This window comes from Dipteris shenzhenensis, chromosome 18 (assembly GCF_047967505.1).
Source record: "Dipteris shenzhenensis isolate YYH24624 ecotype China chromosome 18, Dip_SZ_1.0, whole genome shotgun sequence".
Taxonomy (NCBI): domain Eukaryota; kingdom Viridiplantae; phylum Streptophyta; class Polypodiopsida; order Gleicheniales; family Dipteridaceae; genus Dipteris; species Dipteris shenzhenensis.
Genome location: NC_141613.1, coordinates 29658248 through 29671862, shown reverse-complemented (window position 1 = coordinate 29671862; position 13615 = coordinate 29658248).

Sequence of the window (13615 nt, the reverse complement as noted above, 5' to 3'; positions counted from 1 at the left end):
ACCATAGAAAGATCCCGCCAGCCATGGGGGTGCAAAATCTATATAAACAGGCCTTATCCCGTCGGTTCGTCACCATAGCAATTTTCCCCAAACTCTTGCAAAATTTGCCCAGAATTCTCACAGCCTGCTATCCCCTTCCACTGCCATCTAGAACAGTCGGTTTATGTCCTCCCGCTCTTCCTCATCCATCGAGTCCCTCATCACTCAACTGCCATCCCTCTTTTTGATGGATCGCGAACACAATTTCTTCGAGTTCAAATCGGACTTGGGACTCCACACCCACCCTATTCCATAAGCCACTGGCCCCTCAGATTCCTAAAGCACTCTGTCTACCACAATTTGCATGCCTTCCGAGATCCCTATAGAAGATTTGCAAGGGGAAGAAGTGTCCAATAGGCACGCCACTCAAGAGGGTACAATAGCAGCTAGTACACCCCCCTCAAGATCAAGAAGGCGCACCCCGGCTCCAACAGTAGGTGAGTACAAGGTCGTGCGCTCCCGATCGCACTCACCACTTGGAGAAGCATGGCTCCAAGAATTGGATGCGTGCATTGTGCATTCACGCTTCACCTACAAGGGTCATGACTACACCCTTTACTACCATACATATGCAACATTGAAACAGCCAGAGGTGGAGGAGGTGATCAGAGTTGCCGGACTGAGCAGAGTGGTGGACCGCTTCCCATATCACCTAGACATGAAGCTGCTAGCAGAATTCCTCCAGGCATACAATAGCAACACCAACGTTGGCATCCTGCGAGATGTAGCAGGCAATGCCCACCATTGCTAGATCAATCAAGATGTGGTACGTGCGGCCTTCGACCTGCCAGTCATCAGCGAGAAGTACTCCACGAAGAAGACGGAGGACACCCTCAACAAGGTCTATCACTATGACCGCCAGAAGAGCAAGGGCTGACTCCAGTTCACCGCCATTCACAAGCCCGAGGTGGAAAGGCTGGCAAGAGCCTTGCAGTGGCTCATGCAAGTCAAGCACACGGACCACCATCAGTCCATCGTGCCCAACATCTTGCTGCGCTTGGTGGAGCCCTAGGATACAAATTGGGTAGACTATTTCTACAGCCAAATGAGGGATGACCTCAAGACACACAGGGAGGTAATCGGCAACCCCATGCTTTACATGCCAGTCCTCTAATGCCAGTCCTCTACTACTTGCAATAGCAACATCTAAAAAATCCACCACAGGTTCAGCGTCGATAGAGCCCGATGAGATAGAGGTCAAGCCCAAGTGAGCAAGGACAACGCCCACCACCACTTCGGCCGGTCATGTGCAACCGGACCCAAGTCAGTTGCTCACACAATAAGAGGATCGCTAGATGCAAGAATTCAGACGCCAACAACTATGATTCTAGCAGGCGGATTCTTAAAACAAGGGCAAACGGTTTTAGGAGGACCCCATCCTCATGGAAGACCTCCAAGGTGACGAAACAATCACCATTGGCATCCACCCAGGAGCCAAAGCCACGCTGACCACTCCTGTTGCACCCTATGTCTCAGTCTCCACAACTCCCCAAGAGACCACATCCTTCGCCACCGGCACCTCTTCATCTCCATGGACAGGCCTAGCCAAGGCCTTACAATTTTGCAGCGCACCCCAATATAGGGCACCAGGTGGCTATAGCCACATGTCGACCAAGCAATTATCGAGTGCGGACCTAATGGAACAACACCTCTTTGAAGCCATGGCATAGGTCGCATGCATAATTTTGCAGAGGAGGCAGGAACAAGCCTCATAGCTCTCAGCTAGTCTCCTTCAGGCACAACTCTTTGCGCATGATAGCCAATCTATAATGGTTGCAACCCAAGCCATGGGCCAAGCAGTAGTACAAAGTGCAGAGGAGTACTGTACGAAAGTTGAGGAGCTCGAGCTGGCTCTTACAAATCTCAAAGACGACCTCGCCACAAGCGAATCCCTGGTCCAAGCGCTCATGGACCAAGTCGACAAGGCAGAGTCGGGCCTGCGAACAACACTGAAACAAAAGGCGCAGGCAAAGGCACAATAGGCCGAACACAATAGCACCAGGAATGACAGATCCAACCCTACAGGATCTCTTGGCACAAGAAAGGGAACTTATAGTTTCCCTTCAAGCAAAGAACGAACGCCAGCGAGCCCTCGGCCAATCAAAGGAGTCAGGATTGGAAGACCGAGAGCAATAGGAGTTTTAGATGTATAGGGAGGTCTCTACATAGTTCGCCACATACACACTTGCACCATGCACCATCCCCCAGACCCTCCAAATGCACTTCGATGCACTCCACGCACAAAACCTCATCTTCCACTTAGACCTCATAGCTCCACTTCCTCCAAACGCCCTTCAAACCATCCTCTGCTGCGTAACCCCGACCACTACTGCCCCATCTTAGCCATGTCATACTTCTCCTTAGATCTCCAACCCACTTCTCTATCTCTCCTCTGCCCCTCTAATCTCCAGACTCTAGCCACCCATCCCATCCTCCTCAATTTTCAAGCCTGGTGCCGCATCATCACGGAGTCCCTTAATTATCAAACGGATGATGAAGTGATGCAAATCGCAAAGCCCGAGAAACTCACGCTATGGATCTGCACACTCGAAATATTGCAAGCAAACATTAATTGGATGAAGACCTACGGCTGAGCCTTTGCAATCCAATCTCAAGGGCACCTTGTGGAATTCCAATCCACCACCTGTAACCCCCTCGACATAATAATCCTCTTCAATAGGGTGCTACAAGCTCTCCAAGACTCGCTTGAGTCCCTGGTGAGCAATTTTTAAACAATTCATGTAGCATACCCCGAGAAAGTCACCGAGGAAGATGGCCAAGAAGCCATCGCCCTCTTTAATGCTACCGCTCCTCCTGTGAAAAATCCAACACCACCTCCTCTAGATCCCGCCCAACTCACCCAACAAGCCACCCAACTTCCCCTCCCTTGGACAACACTACTTGAGTATTCATCTAACACCTCTAACACCCACAACACAGTACGTGACCTCCTTGTCGATCTCCTCTTCCGCTCCGGTCAACCTTCCTGACGTAGCCTTCAACATGCTGCTCAAGGCAGCCCATTTTGTATAGGCAACCAAAGCAACACAGCAAAGCCGGAGCCTATGCCGATTGCAAATGACGGAGCTCTGCCAGCTCCTCTTGATTCCCCATTGAAGATGTCCAATGGTGCCCAGACTTACAGTCATTCCAGGAGTTGCCAGACAATGCGCTCATGCATCATTGGAAGCGCCAGCTCGAGGGCTCCCACATCCATCTCTATGAAATCCTTGAGGTGCACCCCCTCACACAATTCATTATGCAGTCCCTCAACGACTGGCGATCTGTGAACCTAAAGTGCACAAGAGGAGGATACAGCCTTGCCCCTAATGCTCTAGTCCCAACAATCGATGCAGATGCTGGTCTACAGCCACGATGGTGACTTCCCTTCTTGAAGCTAGAGAAATTTTGGTGCTACTACCGCAATGCCCACATCGATCATCAAATCCACCCACGGTATATGCCAATGGAACAACTATGGACTTGGGCCAAATTTAGAGAACTCTAGTAGAAGGACCCAAATATGTTGTATAACTTTCCAAAGTACAACTTCCCCAAAGAGATGACTTAGGAGGGATTTTGCTTCCACCTCCAGTCATTCAACGACATGTATGAACGGTCCACTTCAATCGCCGCCTCCTCTTACTCTGCAATCTCCCTGCCCACAGTCGCCCCATCGATGACCGCCTCCACAATCTGAACAACCAAATTGTCTTCAATCCCGACATCGGACCAACGCAATTCTAGGACCTCCGCCTCTACCTCTGCATCCACGATCTCCACGGACATCACATCCACACGTACGAGGATATGCACGCCACCCATTTTTGAAACTATCCGTCATACCTCACTCGCCTCACTCCATGACAACTAGACCGCTACGCAGTCCTGTAGACAGTCCTTACCACACACCTCCTCCAGCGCGGCTGACCCGAGGACAGATTAGCAACAGGAAGGGGGGCATGTTAACATCCACAGAGTACAGCTGCCGAATGCAAGGTAATCAATGATTAGAGGTAATTAGGCTTCATGATCTACTTCAACGGACAAGCTCAGGGAGTTTAATCCCCAAATACCCCAAGGCTAATGATTGCAGGCAACGTGCACATGGAAGTAGTACAGGACAAGCTCAAGGAGTTTGATCCCTAAAGATCCCGAGGCCAAAGATTCCAAGCAACGTGCACAGATCATAGCTTCGAGCTAATACCCCAAGGCCAAAGACTACAGACGACGTGCACATTTCAAGTCTACGTCAATAGAAGTAGCAATGGAGTACATCTCAAACTCAGGGAGTTTGATCCCCAAATATCGTGAGACCAAAGCGTCCAAGCAACGTGCACAAGTAGTATGTTCTAGCTGCAAGCTGTTGTTAAGTGTCTCGCGAAAGTTAAGCCTCGCCACTCTAGGTTTTGAGCCTCGTTCACGGGCTTTGGACCCCAAATGACTTAAGGCGTGAGGGCGCTCAGGGAGTTTGAGCCCCAAATTCCTTAAGCCTTGGAGGCGTGAGGCTACCACAAGCACTATTTGGGAACCGGTTAGGACCACCTCCTAATGCGAGGTTTGGCCCAAGCGCTTTAATATGGTTAACACAAGCGCTATTTCTACTAGTAGGGAGAGATGGAAAGAATAGCAGTATGCCTTGGCACACTACGGGCCCAAGAGCCTTTGGTTGTAAAGAGAAGGAGAGTGCTAAAAGGAAAAGGGTTGGCCCTCCCTTCAAAAGGTGACTTGTATAAAGGCCAAAGTGTTGACCTTGGTCTTCATTGTTGTTTGCACAAGTTTGAATACAAGCTCCCTCTTCTCTTCCAAGAGAGTGTTTTGGGTGTTCTTTTGTTTCCATTATAGTGCCGTTGTGTTTGCCACTCCATCCCCCTTCACTCTCCTCTTCCCTTATCCTTCCCCCTCCCTTCTCCCCTCTCCCCCTTCCCTCTTTCTCATGTGGAACACATTGCAACAATTTGGAGGCCGCTTGAGTGACACTTGCAGACGGCTCGTGCCTTGCATTGCTCTCACAAGGAGTAGCTTGGAGTGGAGGCTCCATCGGCATCTCTTCAACATCCCCACGACACGTGAGTCACCGCTGAGACCCACACATGCCACCCAACAACTACTTCAACTCGTCGTTGGTCAGCATGAACCTCTCTTTAACTATGCATTCAATTCTAAGCTTGCTAAACTCAATCCCTTGGTCTCTAGTCCAATGGTGATGTATAGCATGTCAATTGTAGAAGATGCAGTTAGTTTGGGTGTTGGTGGTGCCTCCTATGAGATTTCCTTGAGTATTTGCCTGTAGCTTTTCTTGATAATGTGTTCTCTTTACAAGTTGCAGGCACTTGATTGTGGTGTGGTGTGGTTGGCTAGGCAAATAATTGTTGCTAAAGTTGTGTAGGTTACCTATGTCAAACTTTTGCTTGTGTGTCTTTGTTGTTGGTCGTTGTTGTACATTGTTGTCGATGGCTAAAGACTAGTTGCTTATGATCTATTACTTTCTTCTTGCCTGGAGCATGGCCACCATTGCTAAGGGTACTCTACCATAAGAAATCATTTCTCAAGAATCTGCACAATTCTCACCTACAACACTTCTTATCGATGACAATTGATTTGGTTCCCCTGGTCCACATTTGAGAAAACCAAGACACTGAATGTCTTTGCATCTTTGAGCTCTCGGTCTGTTTGCTTCTGTCTCTCCTTGAGCTGACAGTCCTTTAACGCCTCGACTTGCAGGCTTCTTTGCTATTGGCTCTTTATCATGTCCTGTGATATTTGTCATCAAGCTGGGTAGTGTTGTCTTTGTGGTCATAGGCAACAGTAGCTTTTGTATAGTTCGTATGTCCTTTGCAACAACTTTGTTTTCTTATGCAGTAGTCATATTTCGTGTGGCAGCAGCTCCATTCTTCCTTTCTTTGCGGCATCATTTCTTCACATGAGAAGTCTCCATTTTAGACTCCATGGGCAACTTTCAATCTTGTGTCCTTCGAACAAATAATCTCGCCAAGAAATTCATGATTTTCTTATTTTCTTAGACCAAAATTAAAAATTTCTAGAGTGAGAAGCAAACTTTATACAGTCAAGCAATCACAAAACAAATAAACTGACATTTTAAAGTTCTTGCTCGAGCTTTTTTCAATGTATCATAAATGCTACGACCAAGGATCCAAATAGTTTTCTACTATTTTGGTGTAGAAGTTGGGGATTTTGGCATCGCCATTGTGTCCACAGCAGCTGAAAACCACCAAAAAGACTTTTGAATCAATAAATTTGGACGATTAGAGGGCTCAGATTGCCCAAAATAGGTGCCAAGCAAGAATGTGCTTAAGAAATCGATTTGGGCACTCGGTCCCAGGCCAAAAGCCCAAATCCTTTCTTAAGCACATTCTTGGGGTCAAGTGCCCAAATCGCTTTCTTAAGCACATTCTTGTCTAGCACCTATTTTGGTCGTTCTGACCCCTCCAAGGCATAGCATTTATGACACGCTGAAAAACAAGAGCAGGAACTTCAAAATGTCAGTGTGTCGAGCGTCTATAGAGAGAGAGTGTGTGTGTGTGTTTTTTTTAATAATAAAGCATTTCCAATGTAACGTTGGCCTCTCTCTCATTGGAGGATCTCTATTTTTTGTCTAACCTAAAAGGCCCCAAAACGAGCTCCATTTTTTCCTCTGTTGCATCCCAAAGTTGTTGACTTCAAAGGCAGTCTGAAAATTGCAACAACATTCTTAATTCAAAGTCATTAATACAAGAACATTAAATCAAAAAAAACTATAAACTAGCATTTACTTATAGTCTGTTGTGCATGTTTTTCGTCAAAGATGTGGATGGAGCCTCTTGCTCTCATCGATGTGAGCTATTAGAGAAGATAATGAGGGTTGTTCAAGGCCTTCAATTGTTTGTCATTTCTCCTTTTCCTACATCTCGTTCTCCATAGATTCTTGTATTTACAAAAAACTCAGCCTTTGTAACTGCTTCTTGCTTCTATATAAGCATTCCTTCCTAAGTTTGGAAGAGCAGTTCCTCAGAGGGCCAATATGTGCTAGATCTGTGGGTTGTTGCATCCCTCCCTCTTCAAAGCCTAAGTTTGCATTACTCTCCCAAGCAAAGAGTATGCCTAGAACTTCATCTTTCCTCATCTTGAAAATAAATTGAACGTCAATTAGAAAAAGATATTGTCTATCCTCAACTACAAGAGGTGAAAGAGTCTCTAACAAAACCTCTTCTGACATGTCCTCTCCTGGTGGGGATGGGCCTTGTGGGTGCTCTTCTCCCACGCTAGATGGTCCTACTTCCTCTTGGTGGAGGGCTGGCTCTGACCCTATTGCTTCTTCTATCTCTGTTGTGTGTTTCCATTTCTACAGTGTCCTACTAGACCATTCAAGGCCAAGATTGCTTCAACAACCTCATCAATATTTTCTTCTACAACTAGCTTTGGCTCTTGCACAAGTATAGTTGGCACCTCTTTCATGAACCTAGGCATAAGGGGATCCTCCATCTCTAGCATCGCTATGCACAAGGTCATCTCTCTAGACACCAATCGGGTTCCTATAGCACCCATTTGAGAATGCCTCTCCACCTTGCTCATTATTCTCATATTGTATCTAGGACCTACCAATTTACAAACTCTATACAATCTATTCCAAAATGTGCGATCGCTACTACGAGATTCTAGGAGTGTTCAGGACCCATAGTTGTCTCTCGAGGTCTATTTGGGAAGCATTTGGAGAGATTATGGTTCCAAGTGCTCTAAGAAATCCTAAAAAATGTCCTTGTTCTCTCATGCAATCTTGATTATATCAAGATCCCAGCCAAAAATTTTGTAAAGCTCATCCTCTCAAAACTCACATAAGGAGTAGATGTCACAAAATTGTGGAATGTGTCACAAGGGGTGGGTCCATGGGAGGACCGATATGTGCTGGACAAAGGAGAGTGTTGGACAAGTGACTAGTGCAATGAAGGCTACACTAAGTCCCAATATTTGACGTGGAGTCCTTTAGAAACTATTAAAAAGTCAAAGTTAACTTTATTATCAATTTTGTTTTGCTTCTTTGGTGATGCTCCCAATCTTTTCTAGGACACAAAATCACTCTAAAATGTAATCATTAAAAAAATTGTGCAATAAAATGTAATAACTGAAGATGACACGTTTCCTAAAGTATTCAACATTTCATAAAATAATAAGTGCTCAATACACATAATCCAAAAGTTTTACATTCACAAGTTTTACCTTCACAAGTGACATCACATTCAAAATCCATTAATTTTTTTTCCCAATTCAACTATGAATTGGCCCAAGTTTAAGGACACAAAATCTTGGTAATGCTCCAACTCTATTCTAGAACACGAGATCACTCTACATCTAATCATTTAAAAAATTGGGCAATAAAATGCAATAACAATAATAAATGCTCAATACTCGAAATCCAAAAGTTTTACATTCACAAGCGACGCCACATCCAAAATTCTATTGAACTTTTATTCAATCAAAATATGTATGACCAAGGTACAACGACACTTCCATGTATTGAGCATTGATGTTGCTTCAAGTTGCATTCTTACCTTCTTTTCATCCAATGTAAAAAAAACTCTACCTCATTAACAATGATATAGCAATGTATTCTCGAATGTGTTTCAAGCTCCATTTATCTACACTGAATTCACCATTTGACATATGTATCTCTACTATTCTCGAATGTGCTTCAAGCTCCATTTATCTATACACTGAAGACATTGTATTTCACCATTTGGCATATGTATCTCTACTTTTGTTATGTCCACTACATCACAATCCATAGAAACCCATGCACCATGATTATTTTTCCAACGCCTATATATCTCATGTAACAAATACTATGCACTCCTTATACATGATTACTAAGCTTTCCTTATTAACTATGCATCTAAAATGGTCTCCCTTCAAGAAACCTTCTATAACATCCCACATTAGGTTTAGGAGATTGTCAAGAAATTTGTTTGCCGGGTCTTTGCCTACCCACATGGTCTTCGTTTTGTGGATGAAAACGGATTTAAAGAAGTAAATTCAACGGAGAGCAACTCCCACCCGCAGATTTTGAACCGAAAGTAAACTTCATTGGTGAGTGGATATCATACCTCATCTTTATCCTAAATGCGTCTATAGAGAAGGTATTAGGAAGAGGTCATTTAGACTATCAAAGTTAGGAAGAGGAAGCGGACAGAGGCTTCCATGTGCATCCTCTCTTCGAGACATTTGGTAACATGCAGTATAGAAAAAAATACAATACTTTGTCAAGGAGGTAGGACTCCTCCCTGAGAACATTAACTCCCAAATGTTTGAATGCAAAGCTTGAAATATTTCCTTCAGACTCTCTAAGGGTTGGGTTCTGACTTTTGTGGAAGGAAATATGTATGTGTAGTAACCAAATAATGATGTGCAAGATGTTAACCGACCAATCTCTCTTCCTATGTCTCTCCTACACACAAACACACAGCACCCTTAATCTCTCCCTCACACCTCGCATCCCTACCCCCCCCCCCTCTCTCTCTCTCTCTCTCTCTCTCTCTCACACACACACACATGTAACTCACCTACTCCCTCCCTCCCCCCCTCCCGTCTCTCTCCCCCTCCTTATCCGCATAGTGTGGTTTGAGTGCACTATTTTATCATACAATTTGAGTCCTCTTTAACTTTCTTATACAGATATTGATTGCAAGATATTGTCCTCTAACTTTCTTATTCAGATATTGATTGCCATATCTTGCTGTCTGTTCCTGGGCGTGGTTTACATTTCAATGTATGTGTGCACATCCTGAGTAGGATCTAGATTTATCAAGTGTGATCTCGTGGACGATTCCTTTTCCACCACATGTTCAAATATGGTACCAAAGCTCTCTCTCTCTCTCTCTCTATATATATATATATATATATGATGAGAGGTTGCTATTTACTACCCCAATTTTTGAAAGATAAATCCTTCCTGGTTTGAACACTCAAGGCAGACACGCACGCAAGTAAGAACAGAGTCTTTTATCACCATAGTTTGCAGATGCATTTCCAGGAAGGTAGTTAGGTTATAACACTAATAGAAGTACAACATTGCTGTCACCAGGCAGTATACTACAATGGTATTTTAAATCATTGTAAGCTTAAAACATTGTACTCACAATTTTTCAGCTGCTTCGGCAGCTCTAAGACACAGGTCAAAAAGGCTGTATTTTACAAATCTATTTTGTACATTTCAAAATCTCTACAACACCCAGTTCCATAAATGGTAGATATGGAAACTACAAACCAACTAGTGTACCAGATTGTTGTAATGAACTGCAAACAAAATTCGCCTCAATGTTACCACCTTATCTACTTCTGATTATATCATTGATTACATCATGTTGGATGCTTTGGCCAGTCGCTGAAGTTGCAGTCAAAGTACCAAGAGGCTCTCGTAAAGTGAAAACCATCTCTTTCGTCTTGCCAAAATAAACCTCACCCAGCCACCCCAACTTTCTTATTCAGATATTGATTGCCATATCTTGCTGTCTGTGTTCCTGGGTGTGGTTTATATTTCAATGTATGTGTGCACATCCTGAGTAGGATCTAGATTTATCGAGTGTGATCTCATGGACGATTCCGTTTCCACCACATGTTCAAATATGGTACCAAAGCTCTCTCTCTCTCTCTCTCTCTCTCTCTCTCTCTCTCTCTCTCTCTTCTAAGCTTTGTGCACTCCTCGGACATTCTGGTTATCCAGATGTAGTAAATCACATTTTGGTTGTTTGTACTGTCTCATAGACCCATGAGGTCTTCTGCAAACGTCTCTCTCTCTCTCTCTCTCTCCTAAGCTTTGTGCACTCCTCGGACATTCTGGTTATCCAGATGTAGTAAATCACATTTTGGTTGTTTGTACTGTCTCATAGACCCATGAGGTCTTCTGCAAACGTCTCTCTCTCTCTCTCTCTCTCTCTCTCTCTCTCTATATATATATATATATATATATATATATATGATGAGAGGTTGCTATTTACTACCCCAATTTTTGAAAGATAAATCCTTCCTGGTTTGAACACTCAAGGCAGACTCGCACGCAAGTAAAAACAGAGTCTTTTATCACCATAGTTTGCAGATGCATTTCCAGGAAGGTAGTTAGGTTATAACACTAATAGAAGTACAACATTGCTGTCACCAGGCAGTATACTACAATGGTATTTTAAATCATTGTAAGCTTAAAACATTGTACTCACAATTTTTCAGCTGCTTCAGCAGCTCTACGACACACAGGTCAGAAAGGCTGTATTTTACAAATCTATTTTGTACATTTCAAAATCTCTACAACACCCAGTTCCATAAATGCTATGGAAACTACAAGCCAACTAGTGTACCAGATTGTTGTAATGAACTGCAAACAAAATTCGCCTCAATGTTACCACCTTATCTACTTCTGATTATATCATTGATTACATCATGTTGGATGCTTTGGCCAGTCGCTGAAGTTGCAGTCAAAGTACCAAGAGGCTCTCGCAAAGTGAAAACCATCTCTTTCGTCTTGCAATATAAACCTGACCCAGCCACCCCAACTTTCTTATTCAGATATTGATTGCCATATCTTGATGTCTGTTCCTAGGCGTGGTTTACATTTCAATGTATGTGTGCACATCCTGAGTAGGATCTAGATTTATCAAGTGTGATCTCGTGGACGATTCCTTTTCCACCACATGTTCAAATATGGTACCAAAGCTCTCTCTCTCTCTCTCTCTCTCTCTCTTCTAAGCTTTGTGCACTCCTCGGACATTCTGGTTATCCAGATGTAGTAAATCACATTTTGGTTGTTTGTACTGTCTCATAGACCCATGAGGTCTTCTGCAACCGTCTCTCTCTCTCTCTCTCTCTCTCTCTCTCTCTCTCTCTATATATATATATATATATATATATGATGAGAGGTTGCTATTTACTACCCCAATTTTTGAAAGATAAATCCTTCCTGGTTTGAACACTCAAGGCAGACTCGCACGCAAGTAAAAACAGAGTCTTTTATCACCATAGTTTGCAGATGCATTTCCAGGAAGGTAGTTAGGTTATAACACTAATAGAAGTACAACATTGCTGTCACCAGGCAGTATACTACAATGGTATTTTAAATCATTGTAAGCTTAAAACATTGTACTCACAATTTTTCAGCTGCTTCGGCAGCTCTAAGACACACAGGTCAGAAAGGCTGTATTTTACAAATCTATTTTGTACATTTCAAAATCTCTACAACACCCAGTTCCATAAATGGTAGATATGGAAACTACAAACCAACTAGTGTACCAGATTGTTGTAATGAACTGCAAACAAAATTCGCCTCAATGTTACCACCTTATCTACTTCTGATTATATCATTGATTACATCATGTTGGATGCTTTGGCCAGTCGCTGAAGTTGCAGTCAAAGCACCAAGAGGCTCTCGTAAAGTGAAAACCATCTCTTTCGTCTTGCCAAAATAAACCTCACCCAGCCACCCCAACTTTCTTATTCAGATATTGATTGCCATATCTTGCTGTCTGTTCCTAGGCGTGGTTTACATTTCAATGTATGTGTGCACATCCTGAGTAGGATCTAGATTTATCAAGTGTGATCCACCACATGTTCAAATATGGTACCAAAGCTCTCTCTCTCTCTCTCTCTCTTCTAAGCTTTGTGCACTCCTCGAATATTCTGGTTATCCAGATGTAGTAAATCACTTTTTGGTTGTTTGTACTGTCTCAAAGACCCATGAGGTCTTCTGCAAACGTCTCTCTCTCTCTCTCTCTCTCTCTCTCTCTCTCTCTCGTCCGTCGCTCAGCCCCCTTCCCGTTGCTCAGCCCCCCCCTCCCCGTCGCTCAGCCCCCTCCCCTCGTCTGTCGCTCAGCCCCCCCCCTCCCCGTCGCTCAGCCCCCTCCCCTCGTCCGTCGCTCAGCCCTTCTCCACTTCCTCTCCCCATTCTTGGCTGGGCTATACCCCAGGCCCAGCCAAGGGGTTAGTCCAGCCAAAAGGGGGATAGTCGATATGGCCAGCCCATCCTTCCCTCATCCCACCAAGCTTTACTCCGCCATGGTAGCCACAACCCCTGCTCCCTTCGACAAGACGTACTCTAGGTATGAGATTCAACCTCCCCCGACGCCGACCAAGCCGCAAGAGCAGATTTACCATCTCCAGCAAGAAGTGCGAGACCTGAGGTCCCAGCTCACCCAAGCCCTAGCTCATATTGCAGCTTTGGAAGGCCCAAGGAAGCAGGAGATTATTGCAGCAGCCGTACAAACATGTAAAGCTGAGCCCCCAACATCACAGCTAATTTCCACGGTTAGAGAGCTTATCCAGGTGAAAGTGACAGCTGAACCCAAGGTTGACATCCAAACAGAGATCCAAGAACATCACCTTCGAAAAGAGAATGCTATGAAGATTCGGATAGGGGGAATACCCGATTGGCAGCACGAGGATGACACTTTCGAGGAGGCAATCGACAGAATCAAGGCAGCAGTCCCGGCCATTGATTGGTCAGCAAGCCCAACTGATGACAAGAATGATGATGAAGAGGAGTCTTCCCCAATTTATTTATCGCCTAGGAATGGACACGTTGTCGTCACCTTCAACTCGA